Raw genomic sequence first — 23058 nt, 5'->3', positions numbered from 1 at the left:
TTAAGAATTTAGAAAATTAACTTAGGAAAATGTAAAACATTATATGTATTGCCTTCTTAAAAGATCTCAACATAAATCCAGCCACACTGAAACTTTTAGAAGAGAAAGTGGGAGATACTCTTCAACGAGTTGGTACAGGAGACCACTTCCTAAACATAACACCAGTGGCACAGGCACTGAGATTGACAATTAACAAATGGGACCTTCTGAAATTAAAAAGCTTCTGTAAGGCAAAGGACACAGTCAAAAAGACAAAAAGGCAGGCCACAGAATGGGAAAAGATATTCACTAACCCTACATCTGACAGAGGGCTAATCTCCAAAATTTACAAAGAACTCAAGAAACAAGTCTCCAAAACACCAAAGGATCCAATTAAAAGGTGGGGTACAGAACTAAATAGAGAATTCTCAATAGAGGAGGCTAAAATGGCCAAGAGACACTTAAGAAAGTGCTCAACATCCTTAGCCATCAGGGAAATGCAAATCAAAACAACTCTGAGATACCATCTTACTCCTGTCAGAATGGCTAAAATCAAAAACACCGAAGACAATTTATGCTGGAGAGGATATGGAGAGAGGGGAACACTCCTCCACTGCTGGTGGGAGTGCCGACTCATACAGCCTCTTTGGAAATCAGTATGGAGATTCCGCAGGAAAATGGGAATTAATCTACCACTAGACCCAGCAATTCCACTCTTAGGCATATATCCAAATGAGGCAAATTCATACAACAAGGGCATCTGCTCTACTATGTTCATAGCAGCATTATTTGTAATAGCCAGAACCTGGAAGCAACCTAGATGCCCCTCAACTGAAGAGTGGATAGAGAAAATGTGGTACATTTACACAATGGAGTATTACTCAGCAGAAAAAAACAATGGACTCTTGAAATTCGCAGGGAAATGGATAGCACTGGAAGAAACCATCCTGAGTGAGGTAACCCAGTCGCAAAAAGACAAACATGGTATGTACTCACTCATATATGGATTTTAGACATGGATCAGGATAGTGCCAGTCTGCACTTCCACTGATAGAGAGTCTGGGAAACAGGAAAGAACCTAAAAGATATGCATATATGCATAGTACCCAAGAGAAGAGGATTGAGACAAGATCCTCTGAATGAATGGGGAACACGGCGAGGGGTGGGGGGAGTGGGAGCTGGGAAGAAGAGAGGGGGTGAAGAGGAAGAGAGTTGGTCATGGGGGAACAGGAAGTTGAGTGGGTGGGGGTAGAATAGGGGGAAGAGGGAATCATAGGATAGAAGACAGATCAGGCACCAGAGTGACCTCGAGTGATCTAAAGGGATAACACCAATTGGCAAGCTAAGCAATAGTGGAGAGACCACCTCGAATGCCCATTCCTGATAATGAACTTGATGTCTATAACCATCCGGGAGCCTTCATCCTGTGACTGATGGAAGCAGAGGCAAACACACAATTAATCACTGAACTGAACCCAAGGAACCCAGTGACAGAGAGAGAGGAGTGATGAGCAAATTGGCAAAGAATGGGCTGGCAAAACCAGCAGAGACAGCTGATCTGAACAGGGGAGAGCTCTTGGACCCCAGACTGACAGTGGGGAGGCCAGCATGGGACTGATCTGAACCCCCCAATTGTGAGTGTCAGCGAGAAGGCCTGGGCAATCTATGGGGCCCTGAGCTGTGGATCAGTGTCTATCCCTGGAATACAAACAGTCATCGTGTGCCTATAGCACAAAGAGGGATGCTCTCTCAGCCTGGACTCTTAGGGGAGTGCCTGGACCCTACCCAGAGTGAAATGACAGACTCTAGATATCCCCTATGTGGAAGGATTTGGCAATAGGGTAGGAGGGTGGGGGGAAAGGGGAGTGCGGGAGGAGGTGAGGGAGAGGTAACTGAGGTTGACATGTAAAACAAGCTATTTAAAATTAAAATAAAAAATGATAAAAAAAATGCTAAGACACTCTAACAACTGACTGAGTGATTCAGATTAATCCATCACTATTTGTGGGGTTGTTCACAGACTCTACTGTTTGCATGGCAGGGGGATGCCCTCAACTCCCTGTTCACATCCAGTTGGCCAACACAAAGAAGTCACACTTGCTGCTGATAACCATCACTGGCCACAAAACCACAGCTTCAAGGGAAATAGATGAACTATGCATCCTTGTGTTTGCTTTGTTGACTCATTCTGGGCTCAACCTATGTCTGGAGCAGTCCACGGATGAGCAAACTTCAGACAAACTCATGCCAGACACATTTGTTTGATACTGAAGTGAAATTCAATAGATATCCTCAGCAACCCTTGCAGCAGTTTTTCTTCATGCTGTAGCATAACCTTACATCCTACAGAAAAGTCTACTAATTAAGACACAGACACAAATAGCAAGGTTGGTTTCATTGTAAACAAAGATCTAGGTTCATAGGAAACATTTTAGAAGGAGACACCGAGGACTGGCTGGCATTTGGAAATTTCTCTCTGCTTACAAATTTCATTTATGCCTTATCATAAGCCTTGGTAATTACATTTGGTGTATCCCTTGAGGCTCTGAGACTGACAAGACTGTTTAAAGAGAAGCAATGGGAAACTCGCAACAATCCATGAGCAGCTTCCTTGACTTAAGGTATCACGACAACATCTCTCTCTTCACCGTAGTAATCTTATTCAGTAACACTGAGCAGTATGACAATACTTTCATCTCTTCTCTTTTAGTTTAGAGATTTCCTTTGTAGCAAACATTTTCTGTAGACAACACATAGATTTTTCTTAATATATCTTTTCTAGGGAAAAAATCAAGAAAATTGAGTAAGTTGATATGTTTTTGCATCCACTTGGCATTTTAAATTCTAACAAAGAAAGTTTACTTTCAAATATTTACTTGACTCAGAAGATAGGACCATTATCTTTGCATAGGTGTATGAGTGTGTGAGTGTGTATGTGTGTGTGAGTGTATGAGTGTGTGTATTGTGAGTGTGTATGTGAGTGTATGAGTATGTATATGTGTGAGTGTGAGTGTGTGTGAATGTATGTGTGTGAGTGTGAGTATGTGTGAGTGTGTATATGTATATGTGTGTGAGTGTGTGAGTATGTAATATATGAATGTGTGTATGAGTGTGAGGGTGTATGTGCATATATGTTTTTATGAGTGTGAGTATGTGTGTGAGTGTATGTGTGTATGAGTGTGTGTGTATGAGTGTATGTGAGTGTGTGTGTATGTATGTGTGTGAGTGTGAATATGTGTGTGTATGTGTGAGTGTGTGTGTGGAGGCACATGAATGTAGAGACCAGAGTGATGATGCATGTCTTCCTCAATCACTTAACCAGGTTTATTATTTTTCTCTACTTTTATATTTATTTCTATGTTTTTTAAAATCATACAGACTTGGAATTCTCTCACAATATTGATAAGAAGTGGTAACAGGCCTGGGCTCAGACTACAACAGGACCATTGACTGTCAGGCTCATGAGGAAGCAATGTCTACTTAATTGCAATATTTCATGTAAGAGATATCTATTTTATTTTAATTTTGGTTCAGTGTTTTAACTTTTATTGATTATTTTCAGATGTCACATCATGCATACACATCCCATTCATTTCTCCTCCCCCCAGCCCCTGCATCTGGCATCTGCCCACATCCTGGCATTACCCCCCAAATTTTAAAAGAAAAATAGAAAACCAAACACACAAATGAAAACAGCAAAATTAGTCAATCAAACAAAAACCTCCAAACCAAAATTAAATAAGAAAAACAAAAACAAACAAACAAAAAAGAATCTCTTTGTGGAACCTATAGTCTTGTAGATACTGTTAGCCCTTTAGTCCTTTTATCTTTTGTTGCAAGTATTCATTGTCGTGAGTCATTGGTCTGGTTGAAGGCTTCTGGCGTCTGCTACACTGTCTACAATGGGCTCTCACAGGGGGTCCTCTTGGATATCTTGTTGTTGTCCTGTCTTGTGGGGACCCTGCATTTTGTTCCTTTAGTTCATAGATAAGGAGGCTTCTAGTTAAGTCCTGTCCATGCCAGCCTCATGGCATAACAGGGAGCTGTTCTGACAAGGTTTGTTTATTTATTTATTTATTTATTTATTTATTTATTTATTTATTTATGTTTTGTTTTGCTTGAGACAGGGTCTCACTTTGTAGCTCTTACTGTCCTGGAACTCACTATGTAGACCAGGTTATCCTTGAACTCACAGAGATTCACTTACCTCTCTGCCTCCTGAGTTCTGTGATTACAGAAACGTCCCACCATGCCCTGCAAGGATCTTTAACTGAGCCTGAAGCCTTACCAGTTAGCTAGAGTCAATGGTCAGGAAGCCCCAGTGTGCCTCCTGACTTTGCCTCTGCAGCCCTGGAATTGCAGGCATGAACAACCACCTCTGACTTTAAATGTGTTGTCTGTTTTTCCTTCCTTTCATATCATAATGCATCCTTTGATTCCTAATTTTAGCACACAATTAGTCTCTTTTACTAAGAATAACATGGGGCAGGGAAATACTAATGAGATTATGACTTGGTCAATAAATACTTGCCATGCAAACACGATGGCTTAAATTTAGTTTTAGTGACTTACTAATAGCTGATAACTATTGGGCTGCTGTATTAGCTAATTTTCTGTTGCTGTGATAGACTACTAAGACAAGGATACCTTAGGAAAGAAAGATTATTTTGACTTACCATTCTGGAAGGGATTAGAGCCCATTGCAACAGGGAAAATATGACAGCAAAAGCATGAGGTACACCTGGCAGCAAGGAAATTGACGGATCACATTTCATTCACACACAGGAAGCAGAAAGAGAACAAGATGTGAAATCAATCTGTAAAACCCCAAAGTGCACCCCCAGTGACACACTTCCTCTGGCAAAGCTCCATAGTGAATCTGATCTAAGCAATATGACCCCAGAGATCATGTCGTTTAGGGCACAGGATGTATATTTGTTGGCATAATGGAAGCATGATTCCATCAATAGCACCACATAATCTGGGCATTGAGGAACATGCCTATAATTCACAAAATAGAGAAGTAGAGGCAAGTGGATCAGTGGATTGATCAGAAGTTCAAAGACAACCTCAGCTATTTAGTACATAGTACACCACATGCACGTGCACACACATACACACCCCACATACCCCACACATAAATTATACACACACACACATTTACACCACACACACACACACACAGAGAGACACACATACACACACTTTATGCTAAAAGTATTAGGGTGTTCCAAATCTGTTTGTTGTTTATGAACCGACTAGTCTCTCAAGATTTTTCCTTTAAGAGACTACCTACTGCTTACTGATTGATAAAAACTGTGATGGCTATTCTTGATTGCTCAATTATCAACTTGCTTAGATCTAGAATATTCTGAGAATAGGGCCTCTGCAGACAACTATAACCAACTGTCCAGATTAGGTTAATTGAGGTGGGAGCATTCACTCACTACTAGTGGCCCAAGCCCAGGAATAGGATCCTGAACTGTGTATAAAGGGAGATAATAAGCTTGCACAGGCATCCATTTCCATTGCTCTCTCTTTATGACTGATTTCAGTGTGACTCTCTGACTTTTCCGTCATGAACATTGATGGTGAGGCAAAATAGGCCTGTCTCTTCTAAGTTGATATTGGCAGGGTGTTTTATCGAGGCTACAGGAAAAGTAATTAAGACAAAATCAATGTACATTATTTCAATTTGTCCTAAATTCTTTCTGTGGTTTCTTTCCAGGATAGTAGGAGTGAAGAATAGATAATGAAGATATGTTACAGCTACATGATAGAATATTAATCACTGGTAAAATGAATGAAATACTGATACACATTACAGAAATAAATCTTGAGAACATTACAAACACACACACACACATTCCTACCACCAGCAAATGCTACTTACTGCATTATTTCACTTACATAAAGTGCTCAAGTATACAGAGACAGAAAGCAGATTATCAGGTGGCAAGGGCTGTAGATAATCTATGGTAATTGATTGCTAATAAGTAGGGGTTTCTTTGGTCAAGGATGGGTGGGTTAGGGGATAGCTTGTTGATAGGTTCCTGCTCTAATCTTTCCCTCAAACATGAGTTTGGGTATCAACCTGAACAAAACAGCATGCCATTCTTCTTTGGCTCCATGCCAAATAGCTTTCCCAATTTACAACAGTTTTTGCTACAGATAATGCTCCCAAGTCATTACTGAACAGTTCTTACTGAGTACTCAGGCTTTTATAGAGTTCTTTAATGCTTTGGTATTCGAGGTGTGGTGCCAGGATCACATAGCACCTCCTGGGAGTATGTTGCAGATATATATTCCTGGCTTCCCTTAGACCTAATGAGTCTGACCTATAAAGTCAGTGTGACTCATGATTGTGTTACTCCTCTACTTGGCACAATGTGGAAAGTTTTACAGAATAGGCAACATGTTACAAGTACCTAAATTCTGGTCCTGTCAAATGAGAGCTATGTAAAATGGAGCAAGTCACACAGCATACGAGCTTCATTTTCCACATCAGCCATTCTACTCATAACAGCTTCATCAGTTTGGTTGTGACCCTAAACTTCACCAGGGAAATGTGATGTGAGCAACACTATAGGTGGTAGGTACAAGAGCCATGGCCTACTGAAGGTAATAGACTGAAGGTCACTCTAATGTCAAGGATGGTCCCAAGAGCACCGCCAGCAAGGCAGCCGGAGCACCCAGTGACTTGCTTCCCTAAGATGTATTGACACATGTACTTACATGGATCTTAATGAATCTAGTGCCTAACCAGGGGACCTACCTACTGAAAGTTGGGAAGGGAAAACAAGGTCATCAATAAAGGACGTAATAATCAGAGCCAGAGAGGGATGAAGTGAGGAAAGGACATGCTGATCACATCTAATCTCCAAATGAGTTTGGAGGATTCTCAAATCACCACTCTCTCCAGCTCTGGGAGCTTACAGGTAGGTTTAGGGACAGAACAGGAATTTTATTATTGCCATCAAAAGGTTCAGGAAACATCTTCAGAATGTGCTCTGACAAGAGCACTTCCTCTGGCTCTCTCACTCTGGTCACACTTCCTGACCAACATGAGTTTTGTTATAATAGTTTCTTTCTGTTGACAGAAATGTATTTGGCGACCTTAGGCAGCCTGTAGCAAGATCATGAGCCAAGAAAAACAAGCCCTTTGGCTCCTCCTAGCTTCAGATGATTGTAGTTTTTGACTAGGAGCCCTGGAAGCCTTCATGATAATTATGGTTGTTATTTCAATTTATTATTAAACTTTTGAAAATAAGTTCTTGTGGAGATATATATTTCATGATAGGACAAGTGGTTAATTAATTTTTGGGACAGAAAAGAAAATGGAAAATGAGGTTTAATGTTGCCTCAGGCATAGCTCTTTCTAATACAGAAGCCCTTGACCTGCTATATAACCTTTCCCCTGTCTGGCTGCCTGAGTTGTTTTTCAGGTTATTTGGACCCCATGATCCCATGAATGTGAAAAATACACCAATGTGACCCAAAATCTACTGGAGATTTTCCCCACCTGGTTTTAATTATAGTAACTGCAAAGTGAAACAAAATTAATACACCACATATGGGTTCGTTTTATTTTTTATTATTTTTTATCATTTGCACTATTATTTTGTTTTGACATTCCAACTCATTAACCATGACTGTGGACAGATAGCTAAGGAGGAAAACAAACCTTGTAGAATCTGCTTAACTATTTGTGGCCACTTTCTCTTGAGTACTTTGAGATCCTTTCACCATTTCCCAGACTTCTCCAGACCAGAAGTCTACCACATATGTAGGTTCTGGAAAATTCCATAAGGGAGGACCCACTGTGTCCTGAATCTAGCACTCCACAGAACTGCTTTTTTTTAATTTGTTTCCAGCTGCATTTTCATAACTTTCATGTAACTCTTGTCACTGCCTGGGATTGTTAAGAAGCTGCTTCTCTGACCAAATGGTGTTGTCACTTTTTAATCTCTCATATTTGCATATTTATTTGAACTGGCATGTCATTCTGGGCTGAGGAACATGAAAAGACACCAAAAAGCAAGATAAGACAACATGATAATATGCCTCTGCATTTTCCAGATATGAAAAGAAGTAGCCAGGCTCACAGTTCAGTTTCATGTAGTCCTTGATTACAGCAGAGAGACAGGATCTGGCAAGCAGTTAGTTCTCCAGGCCCTAAGCCAGGAGGCAGATTTTACTCCTCTTTTCCTAATTTAGAGAAGATGCACAATTATCTCTTGTTGTACACCACCCCATAATGTCAGGATACAAGTCTGTCTAAAGACAAAAGTACAACACATTTATTTGAATGAATCTACTTGTTTTATTTACATTTGTGATTCGCCACAAAGGCAACGTTCACTATATAATTGAATGTGTACCTTGATGAGCAGGGAAGAGGACACCTGCTGTCTATGTAACTAAGGGAGGACTTCTAAGGACACAGGCCATTTCAAGGTTTTGTCCTTAGAGGATAGTGGCAGAGGGAACTTCCTTTTGCTACCAGGTCAGATAAATTAGACTACTTCCAAGCAGTTGCCAAGAGTCTTCTGCCTTATTAAAGTAGGTGAATTGGCAAATTTGAAAGAGAATTCCATTTTGGAGGTCAGTTTGTGTGTGTGTGTGTGTGTGTGTGTGTGTGTGTGTGTGTGTATGTGTGTGTTTACTGCATTTCATGTGTATGACTCAAGTTTTGTCTAGTCTTTGGGGGAATGGTGTTGGAGGTTAATCCAAAAGCCATGGTCTCCAGCAATTGATGTGTAGTTCCAAGTTTAGAAACGATGAATAGAGCAGCCTGCAGATGCCTTCTAGCTACCAGCCGGGAGTTGTTATTAGAGAGCATTGCCTATTTCATGCTGCTGTGCTGCTTGTACACAAGGAGCCAGTGCTGTCACCACAGCGCATGTACAGAAGAAATCTGCTGAGGGCTCACGTGGCTGACTCTCTGCTCTTAATAGGGATGTCCTGGAACACTGCTGTGACCATCCCACCCATTGGTTCTTTGAGATCCTATTGGGAGAGTACTTTTCTTTGTCAGCTTCCACGCCTGCTAGAAACACAACCTTGACAGTACAGAAGCAGTCTTCTATAACGCATGCACAAGGTAGTATAGAAAACTGTAATTATGTTCAAGATTTCAATAAGGGAATCAAAGATTACTGTCATTTGGAACACAGTGTAAGAATTGTTAGAATGAGATTGTGTGTGTCTGTGAGATGCCATGTTAAAATTCAGTTGCATTTTTGGAGCATTCTGGAAACCAAGGGATTCTAATATCACTCAGTGTGTCTATCTTTTGACAACACAACATGATATGACCATGTAAGAAGTTGACATCTGGGAACTATTGAAATTAAGTCACAAAAAGATTGCTAAAATTTTTTCTGTTTTAAACATTTTTTGTTTGTGTTATTCTCTAGTCACTGCTGTTTGATGGTCCATGTGGGTGAAGGGTGGAGATCCAACTAGAAAGAACTTCCTGCAGTGAGAGTTGTTCGCTATCTATATTTGGCTACTTATGCGCTTAAAAATGTAGCCAGGATTTGTGAAGAATTAAATGTATTTTTCCATTTAATTATGATTTATTTGTAGTAGATTGAACCACATTTGTGATGGCTTGCATATCAGACAGGGTAGTTTTAAGATGTCAGACACATACTAACCCTTTTAATTTCCTGCAAGTTCTAGAAGCTATCCTCAGCTCCACCAATGGAGTAAACTGTGTGCCTCTAAATAAAAGGCCACAGAGTTTAGTGACATGCATTGGTCTATGTTATTTAGTCTTGTATATTCTAATATCCACAGGATTAGGCAAATAGGTTTCTATATTGATCAACCATGGGATCTTGAGGTACATTTACACAATGGAGTACTACTCAGCAGAATAAAACAATGCAATCTTGAAATTTGCAGGCAAATGGATGGAACTAGAAAGAAACCATCCTAAGTGAGGACTCCTAGTCACAAAAAGACAAACATGGTATGTACTCACTCATATGTGAATTTTAGACATAGAGCAAAGGATTACCAGTCTACAATCCACACTGCCAGAGAAGGTAGGAAACAAGGAGAACCCTAAGAGAGACACACATGATCTCCCAGAGAAAGGGAAAGGGACACGATCTTCTGAGCTAATTGGAAACATGGGGGAGGGGAGAGGGAGTTAGAAGAAAGAGATGGGGAGAAGAGGAAAGAAGAGGAGGACATGGGGGAACAGGAAGATTGAGAGCAGGGGAAGAAAGAGGAGGGCAAGAAAAAAGATACCATAATAGAGGGAGCCATTATAAGTTTAAAGAGAAATGTGGCACGAGGTAAATGTCCACAGATTTACAAGGATTATCCCAACATCCAATCTAAGCAATAGTGGAGAGGCTACCTCAAATGCCCTTCCCTGATAATGAGATTGATGACTATCTTATATGCCATCCTAGAACCTTCATCTAGTAGCTGATGGAAGCAGAAGCTGACACCCATAGCTAAAAACTGAGCCAACCTCCTGGAATCCAGTTGCAGATAGAGAGGAGTGATGAGTAAAGGGGTCAAAACCAATCTAGAGAAACCCATAGAAACAGTCGACCTGTACAAGGGGGAACTCATGGACCCCAGACTGATAGCTAGGAAACAAGCATAGGACTGTTCCAGACACCCTGAATGAGGATGCCAGTTTGGACGTCTGGGCAATCTATGGGACCTCTGGTAGTGGATCATTGTTTATTCTTAGTACATGAATGGAATTTAGAAGCCTACTCCACATAGAGGGATATTCTCTCAGCCTAGACACAAGGGGGAGGATCTAGGCCCTGCTCCAAGTGATGTGACAGACTTGAAGGCCCCATGGAAGGCCTCACTCTCCCTGGGAGCAGAAAGGGGATGGGATAGAGGGTTGTTGGGGGGCAGGTGAGGAGGGAAGGAGTAGGGAACTGGGATTGACATGTAAAACAAGCTTATTTCTAAATCAAATTTAAAAAATGAAAAAAAAGAAACAGATAAAAAAGAAGGATCCCTTTCTATGCTCTTGTGTTCTCTATGTCTGGATGGTAAACATGGAACTGATATATTTGTTCTGTGACCCACTGGAGGATTTGAGGAGAAACAAGGGTTGTAAAATCATTGAGTTTGAGCTGCTTAATATATGCCTAACACCCTCACATTTCATTATGGGAGACACTAAGTTTTATTATTTTTAAATCTAAAAAGAAGCAGGATTTTCACAGACATGATCCTTGGATATGGCTTAGCTAAATCCTCTGGAAAGTTGTACATGGGCTAGTTTGCTTGTTTATGTGTTTGCTGTTTGATTTTATTGCTAGGGATGATCCCAGGACTGTCTGAACACTAGGCCAGAGCTCTACCACAGAGCTACCTCCAGTCCTGTAAAGTTGTAATAAAAGGATCCCTTTCAAGTTGGGGGAAATAATCCAGTTCTAAACTCCCATGGCAGTGTCACACACAGTCTTTACTTTGTTTTGCCTGGACTTGACAACAGGGCATCTTGACTCCTTTCTATATGACTTTTCCTGTAAGTAGCTGAGCTCTGGGAGTATTTACCAAAAGCCATCCATCTAGTACCATAAACCATAGATTGAACATTTTCTGAAATATTACCAAAGCATATTTTGTGTTTTTGAGTTATGTTAGGCAGAGGTGAATCTTAGAGCCTATGCCTCCTCCAGGAACAGAGTAACACAGGGCATGATGTTGAAAGCTGCCTCAGACTTTGTTTGTTTCAAAATTTTATTCTAAAAGTGAGGAAATTTGCCAAAGGCATGAAGTGACTTTCCAAAGACAGTTGCTCAATGCAGGGAACAGGAATAGATGCCCCACATTTTTGTTTCAATTCAAGGTACAAGCCATGCGTTACAAACTGGTCTTCTGAAATTGTGTAGATTGCTTAATTTTCTGCATTTGAGTTTCCTAGTTTCTAAGGTGAACATCATAATGCTGCCCTTTAAAGAACTACTTTTGGAGAGTTATATATAGTCATATTTGTACAGTGTTGTGTGTTTTCTGTACATGACAGCTAGGTCAGTCAGCTTCTATCAGCTTACTGAGAAAGCATTAGTACAAAGAAGCAACAGTCATCTTACCAGAGTTCTAGAGAGTTCAGCTCACGGTTACTTTGGTCTTCTGTTTCATGGATTGGTAAAGCAAACACTGTGCAGTGATGTACTGCAGTGATGCTATTCATCAGTCAGAGGGGAGAAAGCAGGCAGAAACCCACATACCTTTGGAGATGCAACCTGAGCAATTACTTTCTCCAGCCTAGCTTCACCACTAGTTTTTGACACTTTTGAACCGGGCCACTGGCTGAGAAGCAAGCCTTCAACACATGAACTTTTGGGAGACATGTAAGATATAAAACAATGATAGATGTGTTTCAACCAATGCTTTCTCTTTCTTTGAAGGACTTTTTTTGTGTGTGTTCACATGAACATTTGCGTTTGAATGCAGGTACACAAGTGTCATTGTCAGAAGACAGCCTCAGTTATTGATGCTCTCTTTCTGGCTTATTCGAGATAGGACCACTTATTGTTAACTGCTACAGAAGGCAATGAGCTGCCTTGTGTCAACCTCCCATATCTCCACAGGAACACTGTGATTATAGACATCTGATACTATGTCTGGTTTCATATAGGTTCTGGGGATCTGAACTTGGGTCCTCAAACTTGCACAGCAAGCCCTTTACTCGTGGATTCATTTCTCAGCCTAGTCTAGTTCTTCTTCTCGATACTTACATAATCACATCATAACAATTAACGCTGTCACCTTCTTTGTGAGAACTAGCAATTTGGTTAGCTGTGTTTATCTTCTAACATTTGGAATAACAGCTGTCAATTTGAAAATTATAATAAGGAAAAAGTATGTTTTGAGCTACTTCGGAAGTACAACTGTAGGTCCAAAGTCAAGTGAGGATCCTTTATTTAAAAATTCTAACCTAACCGTGTCTTTGCTTTGGCCTCAGTCCCTGAACATGTAGTCAAAGCAATTGCACTGCAACACTGAGCCCCAGAGATGTTCTCCCTCGAGTTTTGGGGGTTTTGTTTTAAAATTAGGGTCAACTAGCTCTGCTGTTGAACCTCTCAGATGCCTGTTGATGACTGGTATAAATAGAACACCAAATAAGTGCTCTAAAGGGAGTCTGTGGGTTCAGTGGTTAATGAAAGTCTTTGTGCCACTTAGACGATGCTTTGATTTCTGCAGTGAAATTCAGAAATTTCTATGGGTTCAAGATAAGTTCACTTGGTAAAGTCTGCATGAAAATTTTCATTCCTTCTCTCCGACTCATGCTGATTTGTTTCACAGCAGAAGGTCAACAGGGTATTGTTCTTCCCCATTACCCTATCAATCTCATGTCCTCTGGGGACAAGAGCCTCTTCACAATGGTGAACTGTCATGCATGATATTAAAGTAATGTCTTGTGAGAGATTTTAATGGGGTTAAGAGACAGACTTTTGTCCCTCAGGAACTTAACTAAATAAACACAAGGACAAAGTTCCAAAAAACTCATGAGTACTCCTACCATATTTCTATTCTGTGGTACCATTCTGGCCTTTATTGAAGATATAAATTAATTTAGTTAAACTAATTTTATAGTATCTGTGTTGATGTGGTAAAAAGATCAGCTTTTCAGATCCCATTGAATACCAGTGCAATCTATGTGCCTAGTCTAAGTATTAATTTAATTAATACTCTCAAATAATCTCAATTCAGGACCTATAAATTCTACCACTCTTTCAACAGAAATTGATTTTAAAAACCCTACTCACATAAGTCTTATTATTTTAAGCTATAAAGTATTATTAGTTAAGGCTAATCTGTTCTTTTCCTTTTCTATAGTTGTTGAACAGAGTATCGAATGGCCTAATGTCCTCTGTTCTCTGTCAAAGTTGGAGAGTCAAGACACTCAAGGGATGTGCCCTGGACTTCAAAAGGAAGGTCATCTATTATTTTGTATTTACCTTTTAATAACTTGCCCATAAATCCTCTTCATTTAAAAATAGTAAAATTGAGAATTAGATTTAATATTAATATTCTTTAACATTAATGTAAAATGTTGAGTACATAGAAAAGGAACGCTTGACTTGGATTTTCCTGGCACCATAATGTAAATAAGTATGCAGTGTTCCCTCCAAATGGCCTGTGCTTGTCAATAGCTCATGCATTTTTAGGCACTTTCATGTGCTTCCTGAGAGGGTGAACAAAATATGTTATGGAAACATCGCGCCCCTTTGCAGTTGGCTTTGGTTTGAGAAGGTCTCAGTTACATGTTCTGCATTATGTTGAATCGTACTCTCACCTGTTTTTATTAGGTTGCTTCTCGCTAAAGAGAAGTTTACCTGCTTTCAGAGGAGTAAAGCGTGAAAATACATGTCTGTAACTGTCCCTCAACTTTGATGAAGTATCTATGGAAGATAATCAGACGTCTGCGTGATAAAAGCAGGGAAATTGGAAGTGTTTTGAGTAAAAAGTATTTTTAATGGAGCTAACATACTGACAAAAATGCACTCTTTTGGTTGCATCTTCATGAAATCAAGGGGGTCACTGGGACCAATGGCTGCCCAGACTGCCACCCCATATAAAGGTGAGGACTCAAATCCTAGATAGAGTTTAAACAGAATGCATATTTTGTTCACACCATTGGAATCTCAAATATTCCTCAACTATTGTCAGGATCAGAGTGTGCATGCATGCATACACACATAATACATACCACACACACAGTCACATCACACATAGGCACACATATGAGAGAGAGACAGAGACACACAGAGAGAGAATCAGAGAGACTGTACTTAATATATTATATCCAGCAGCAGTTTTGAGTAAAGTAGTTATTATATAAGTTTTAAGGAATCTTTAAATCAGGAACTGTTCATTCTTTTCATTCTAAAACAACTTCCAAATGTTATAATTCAAGTAACTGATTTTAATGGAAACCCCCCCAACTCCTAAATTATTGTCAGGATCAGTACACATACACACACACACACACACACACACACACACACAAACACACACACACACACACAAATCCCACAGGCACATATTGAGAGAAAGAGAGAAGTAGAGAGGTTATACTTAATATATTGAATACAGTAGAAAAATCCTTGTGTGTGCATGTGTGTGTGTGTGTGTATGTGCTCACTCACACAAGTACATGTATGTCTGTGCTTATATGTGTGCACATGCATATTGGTATACAAGTCTGTGTACACGTAGAAGCCGGAATTCAAACTTAGGTATAGGTCCTCGGAAGATTCCCTCCTTTTAATCTGACACAGGGTCTCTTACTTGGAATTTGAGAAATATGCTAAGCTGACTGGCCAGCGAACCCTGAAAATTCATTTATCTATTCCTCCCTGGTGAACAAATCATAAGCAAATGCTGCCATTCCTACCATGTTACAAAAGGTTGAAGTGTGAAACTAAAGTCATCATGTCTTCTGGTGAGGTTGTGTTAACTCAACATCTGTACAGTGATCTGGGAAGAGGAACCTCGGTTGAGAAAAAAAAAGGAGCCGCCATTGGATTGCCTATAGGCAAGTATTTTGGTTATTTTTCTTAATTAAGCTAGATTAATGATTGATGTGGGAGGTTCCAGCTCACATGGAGTCTTGTCATCCCTGGGTAGATGTTCTGGGTAGTAAAAAAAGCAGGTCAAGCAGGGCTAGTAAGTACCATCCCTGCATAGTCACTGCTTCAGCACCCACCTCCAGGCTGTCTTGACTTCCTGCCCTGACTTCTCTTCATGATGGACTATAAGCCATAAAATGAAATTGACTCTTCCCCTCACATAGCTTTGGTCACAATGTTTTATCACAGAAATATAAAGCAAACTAAAACATCGGGCTTGCATGCAAAGCTGTTTACCCACTGACCCATCTCTTCAGACCATTATGACAGGCATTTTGAGTCTAACCAATACATTTGATCTGATACATGGATTTTTAAACATAATATACTCCTAACTTCCATCTGACTTAAAAATCTTCCCAAATCTAGAGGCCATATGAAAACTAAATTCCAAGGTTAGAAATTCAATCAAATATGCCTTTGAAAAGAGATAATATCCTATATATCTTTAAACTACTGTATATCATAGCTTGAGAAGCTGCTTTTCTTTCGTTACTGGGAGAATGGTTTAGGAAGAGAACAATGGATTTACTTAGAAGCTTTTATCTTTCCCCTAGGCGCATACTCAGAAACTTATAAATACATAAATCTTTACATGACATCTTCATGGTCAATCAACAGCTGACATTTCACTAAACAGATAGGCTCATAAGTAGCTTGGGTGTTAACATATGGTGACATTTCCAAATAATGATCCCCAGAGTAGCAGTGGAGTTTCTCTTTTAGGTTTTAATTTAACAATATACAATAAAGCTCACCTTGATGTCCATTTGTGGCAGTATCTGAAAGAAGTCCCCAGATAGTGTGAGACACACAATTTCTAAAGGAAAATAATTTGTTGTCTTAGGCAAACATGAAAATGTGTTATTTTTATTAATGGCTTACATATTACAGTGGATATTGGTGTCTTTTTCAGTCTTCTACCTGGCTTTATTTATATCTCGGATACCAGGATGAAATCCATATATCCCAATAGGGACTATAATATTAAGGATTGTAAAGTCCTTGGAAAGGGTATTTAAGAAGTCACAAGTCCATCCTCACAACTAGACAAAGTTTAAAAAAGTGAAGTGAAGCTCTATATGTGCATGCTTATGCATTTGTTTACTTATATATTTATCTTGAAGCATGATCTCACTCTGTGATCCAGGCTACCTAAGAACTGGGTGAAGCCGAGATTTACAGCGGTCCCTTTGCATCAGCCTACCTGACTGCTGGAACTACAAGTAGGCAACACAATATCCAGCTAATAAATCTGGAAAAGAAGTGCATTTTTCAGTGTATTTAAAAATTAGAATACTTGGGCTAAAAGTTCAAAGTCACGTATGGACTTTTATCACCTTTGAAGCATCTAGAAGTAGTTTCTATTGGTGATAAGAATTCCACAGAATTAATCTGGTGGGACTTAAAATACAGATATCTAGGAAGTCAACAATTTATAAAAGAAAGAGAAAAGAAACAGAAGAAATGGAGTTAACAAGGAAAGAGAAGAGCAAGTAGACAAAAATGTAAGTGGATAAAAACAGATAAGAAAGGATAGGAAACAGAAAACATAAATGGAATATACTGTCACTTCCAAGGGCTTTAAATTTATTTGCACTAGAAATCTCAAGGCCAAGATAATCTGTCAGAAGGCTTCCAAGTAGAATTTCAAAGTGATCTAGTAAAAACTAGTACACAAGTACAGGTCACAAAATTCTAGAAAATAATAGTTAGATGAGGAAAATCAAAATAATATTTCATGTGTCCTCCTGCTAATGAGTAAATTAGAACATATACATGCCAATGGAACATTTCATCTGTCACCAACAATATGCCTAAAGGCTTTCCCCTGATGCCCACACTACCCTAGAGTGTTTACCGCTTATTATCTTCTCACATATGTCTCCTGCTCCCTTAATGTCCACATGTAGACCTATATTAAAACACTTTCTTAAAATTTCTGACTTTGTTTCATGGAAAAGGATTATTATTTTCCATTAGATTTTCATTAACATATCTCTCTGTGTTATAGTTTGCATTACATTAACAACTACAAGTATGCCTATTAACTGTGTTAATTTGAATTGCAGTGGTTAAACAATTAAGGTACTGATAATAAGTGCTGAGTCAATCAACAGATTTACTAGAATTCCAGCATAAAAGGATCATTCTTAAAAAGAAAGGAGCAGAAAACTGACTCTTTTATACTAGTGGATCAGTGCCTTGCTCAGGCATCATCAGAGAAGTTTCCTCCTCCAGCAGATGGGAACAAGTATAGAGGCCCACAGCAAGACAATATGCAGAGAATGGGAGACCTTGCAACATCTAGCCTTAAATAGTATGTCTCCATCAAATTCTTCCCCTCCATCCTCAGGGAACCATGCAAAAGAGGAGAGAGAAAGAATGTAAGAGCCAGTGAGGATGGAGGAAACCAAGGAAACAAGACCTTCTAAATCAACAGAATTGACCCACATATGAACTCCCAGAGACTGAGAGAGCATGCATAGGGTCCTCTCTGGTCTGTAGCAGATGTAGTTCTAGAGCGGAAAGGAGAGGCAGTCACATGGCACCATCCTTTACCCAGAAGTCATCTCCAACTGACACCACTTATAAATGAAAATATAGTCCTCTCCAAGAAAATCTCACTGGAGAAAAAAACTGTTCTTAAGGGTAGGCTGGCATTCTAGGGAATATATGGTCAATCGAAAATGAACTCAATGGCATACCTGGGGTCTCCTTGTCTAATAATGTCAAATCAGGTTTGTTTTTATTGTTGTTTGGTTGTCTGATTTTGATTTTGAATTTTATCTTATCTTTTTATTTTATATTTTTCCTTTTTATTTATATTTTTGTATCTTTTTACTCTACAGGTCCTTTGAATATATATTACGGTTTCTAGTTTAGTGTTTTTATGGGATTCCTCAGTGTGTGAACAAGTCAATCTCTGTGTCTATATATGTTTTTTTGGTGCTTTTTCTTAGATTCTTTTCGTTTTGCTTGTTTGTTTTGTCACAGTCCAGTGTGTTAGGGTTTGTTTTGTGTTATTTCATTTCACTTTGTTTTATTTATCCCTTAAAGCCAGTTTGTTTTCTAATGAGAGATAGAAAAGGGGTGGATCCAGATGGGATGGAAAATGGGGAGGAAATGGGAGGAGTAGAGGGAGAGGGAATGGTAATCAGGACATAATATATGAGGAAAAAAATCTATTTTCAAATAATAGTAAATAAGTAAGTAGATAGATGAATACATAATCCATTCCTGATCTAAAACAATATTTGTAACTTCCCCTTTGATATCCCATGGATATTTTTCTAACTAACTAATTAACTTATTGACATACCAAATTAATTTGTCCACTAAAATACACTGTTAGAGGAATATTGATTAGGGTTAAGAATTAAATTTTGCATTGTCTAATAGCCAAGTCGTTCTAAAAACTAATCTAGATTGAGGAACTTGTCCTTGCACATGAAATATAATGTTCATGGTATATGTTAGAGAAATTATGTAGATAAAACCACATAGCCAAAATAAATTAATTAAGTTTCTGTGTGGAACCTTGCATTAGATTATACAGAAAAGGATTAATTTCTGGTAGCTACTGCTAAAATTTCAGTATGAGTCTGAAAAAGGTAGAATCTGACAAATTGATCTTCCTTCACTTACATGCTTCATAATTTCTGAAGTTCAGCCCTTTCTTTTAAAGCAAACCTGAAAATTTACTCTTAAACATAACATGACTCCAAGTTTGACTGTTATACATGACTAACTACTAACTTGCGTTATCCTAAATGGTTTGTAATAATAGCATTCAAGGCATAGAAACATTATCACACGAATAACCTTAAATTTGTATCAGTATACAAAATGCCACACCAATGTAAAATAGTTGAGGATCGGCCATGTAGTGGTGGCTCATGGCTTTAATGCCAGCACTTGGGAGGCAGAGGCAAGCAGATCTCTGTTAGTTTGAGGCCAGCCTGGTCTACAGATTAGTTCAGGAACAGCTAAGATTATTACACAGAGAAACCCTGTCTTTAAAAAAAATAAGTGATACTAGTGGTTGCTTTTCAGTTTAGAAGTAGATTCAATAATCTACCCTTCTAAGCTATTATTCATATATCTCACCTGCCTCTTTCCACCCACTAGGTAGAAGAGAAAAAAGGATAAAGAAAATAAAATGGAAAAATAAAAACATCCCTTTATCTAATCTCCTTTGTTTAGTTTTTTTCCTTGATCATGACCACCAACAACTAGCAACCAACCTCCATAAACAATGATACACATCTATAACCAACCAAGTGACCAAAATCCACCCACCCCACATATTGAGAACATGGGGATAATGTTCTTAAAATTACTTCCTGTCATTTGGGAGCAAAGGAATCTTTAGGGGACCCTGGGATAATTGGGGTAATGGTCAATTCCTGGGAGAGTTAACTCTATCATTTGTGGGTTCAGTTTCTGTGTGATGGGTAATTGCACGGCTTGACTGAAGTCCTGGCTAGAAGAGTCAGTGAGGCTGGCCCTCTCAATTAGCAGCTTTGAAGTTGATCTAGATGCAGATTTTTGAGAAAATTGCAATGGAGGCATTCTGAGAGGCTGGATCACCTAGACTACTTATCTCCTTTGGGGTCTAGCCCCTTTTCCTGAAAATACATAAATTTTCAAGGGTAGCATACATAGCCACATTAGTATAATTGTGGGAAGTGTGGTGTGCACAAAACAGCTAAATATGATTCTCTCTTCTATGTTTGAGCAGGTAAAAAGCATCTGTCAGCTTTATAAGTCCATTTGGACTTTATAACCAAACTGCAATATAAATCTCCATCCATGCAATATAAAAATATTCATGTAATAATAACTCAAGAGGACTGTGTAGTCAACAAGATTTATGATATCTCATCCAGTCTGAGAACTATTCACATAGTACAGAGATCATCATACACATTACCTGTTTTGTGGTTTTTCTTGGTTTCTTCCTTCATATGTGTAGCCAAGATTTTTAGTATGTCGCCCCTGGTCAAATCTGATCTTTGCTAATTTTGAAGGAATCCATAGTTGTTTCCTGTAGAAATAAAGGCATAAACTCTTCCCAAACATAGCACATTTCCTGACTTCCCCTCTGAAGTTAGGATATCTTTAAAATATATATGCCAGTTTAATTTAGCAGACTTCCCCCCCACAATCTAATATCTCTCAGCAATAGCTGGGTAGGCACAGTTACCCTGTCGTAGCAGCTACTTCCAAACAATCACTCAGAAAGTTAATTTTAATTGTAAAAGCTTGGCCAAAAGCTCAGGCTCCTTACTAACTAGCTCTTACATTTTAATTAACCCATATTTTTTATCTATGCTTTGCCACTTGGCTTGGTACCTTTTCTCAGTACTGCAAGTCCATCTTGCTTCTCTGTGTGTCTGCTGGTGACCCCTGTCTCTGCCCTTCTACCTCCTAGCATTCTTCTAGTCTGGCTCTTCTGCATAACCTTACTCTGTTCAGCTATTGCCCAGTCAGCTTGTTTATTAAACTAATCATAACAACATAGATTCATATAGTGTAAATTAATAATCCACATCATTTCCTCCTTTTTTGTCTAAATAAAAAAGGAAGGTTTTAACTTTAACATAGTAATATTATATACAACAAAAACAGTTTTCAGGCAAGAATTAGGGTTACAATATCCAGTCAATTTGTACTTGGCAAAATTAGAGAAAATACTCTATTATTTATATTATCTTGATGCCTCTAATCTAATTTACCTTTTTATCATAAGGAAAGTATAACTAGTCTTCAGCTGCATCAAAGACCCCAGAATATTCAAATGTTACCTAACGACGGTGATATCTGGCTGCCATGGACCCTAGGTTCTTCTGTGACATTAGGCCATTCAGATATGGCCTATAGGCCTGGTATATCTGACAGACATTTCTGAGAAAGCAGAGTATTGTGCATCATTGTGCTTCCTTGTATTGGCAGTCACTTTCTTTTGCACCCTGCTGGTGTAGTTTGGACAGTAATTTTCAGCAATTGAGCTGAGGGCAGTTTCTTGTCCATATGACTATCTTTTGCCATAAAGAAAACAATCTCCATATGGAGTTTTTGATTTCCATTATTTTGTTGAAGTAGATTGGTCCTGCCAGAGGCAGACCTGTCTCACTGTCATGAAAAGCGTGAGGTTATTTAACATTAAATGTCATATTCTTTAGGTATCAGAAGTGTTCGAACCATCTATATATCTAAATATATCCTTGTATGATATTGAAAACACACCTATTGTGACTATAAGTTTGACTATTATAGATGACTATTTAATCTGTATTTCTTAATTACACATTGCATTTTTTTTGGTTTTACGAGACAGGGTTTCTCTGTATTGTTTTGGAGGCTGTTGGTCCAGCCAGGCCTCGAACTCACAGAGATCTGCCTGCTTCTGCCTCCTGAGTGCTGGGATTACACATTGCATTTTTAATTGAGATGCATAAGCATAATACCACCAAACAAGAGGAGAAATACACATACAGTATAAAAGAAGTAACTTTAAATTTATACCAACAAACTAAGATTATACCAATGTAAAATATTTTGAGATTAATAGCGGTTTTATAGAATAAAGCAGATTCAGTAATCTATCCTTTTATCCTTTTATCCTATCATTTCTCTTTTTTTCCTTTAGAAAGAGAGCTTTGAATTTCTCCTTTATTTAGTTTTTTTCTGACTATGACCAATAACAACTTGCAATAAATCCCCTTTAATTGATAATAAATATTCATAACCAGTCTTTTGGTAATGTGGATGTCACTTTCCAGACTACTTCTTGCTGCTTTGTGGACACTGTTATTTTGGGAAGAAATGACAAAATTGTGTAAATAGAGTTCTTAATATCTCTAAATAATAAAAACCTGGAGTTAGATACAGAGGAAAATGTTGAGATTGGAGAAAAGGAACAAGCCAAACCCACCTTTATCTCATTAGCTTCCCAGCAGAAAGGAGGGTGAGTTCCTTTTTCTTTCCATTTATATCCTCTTTTTGCCCAGTAGTCTCAATTCCTGTTTGTCTGTACAGACCTCCAGACCTCTATGGTTAGCTAGTGGCATGCTTCATCCTCTGATCTTCAGACAAGCTTTATATGTACAAGCAAGATAGTACCACAAAATGTGAATAATCTGGAGTAGTCTGTGAGGTTGGACCATGTCAGCTGGAAGCCTTGAAACTGTTTTTTATTGCTAGAACCATCTTTTTTCATTGGTGTCTGGTCCCCCTGCCCCGAACAAAACTTTTAATGGTAACATACATATCTGCATCAATACAAGTATAGACTGCCTATTGTACATAAGTCAGCCAAAGAAAAAAATTTTTACATGCTTGAGCAGGTAAAATAATAATCAAAGGTCTTGTAGTTTTTTTCAGTTTATTTCTTATGTCTGTTGTCATGATTTCAAGGGGTCTTCCTTGATCAAACCTGATT

Source organism: Mesocricetus auratus, unplaced genomic scaffold, assembly GCF_017639785.1.
Source record: "Mesocricetus auratus isolate SY011 unplaced genomic scaffold, BCM_Maur_2.0 Super-Scaffold_100013, whole genome shotgun sequence".
NCBI lineage: Eukaryota > Metazoa > Chordata > Mammalia > Rodentia > Cricetidae > Mesocricetus > Mesocricetus auratus.
The sequence above is the reverse complement of the archived record's forward strand: the minus strand, read 5'-3'. Positions refer to the sequence as shown.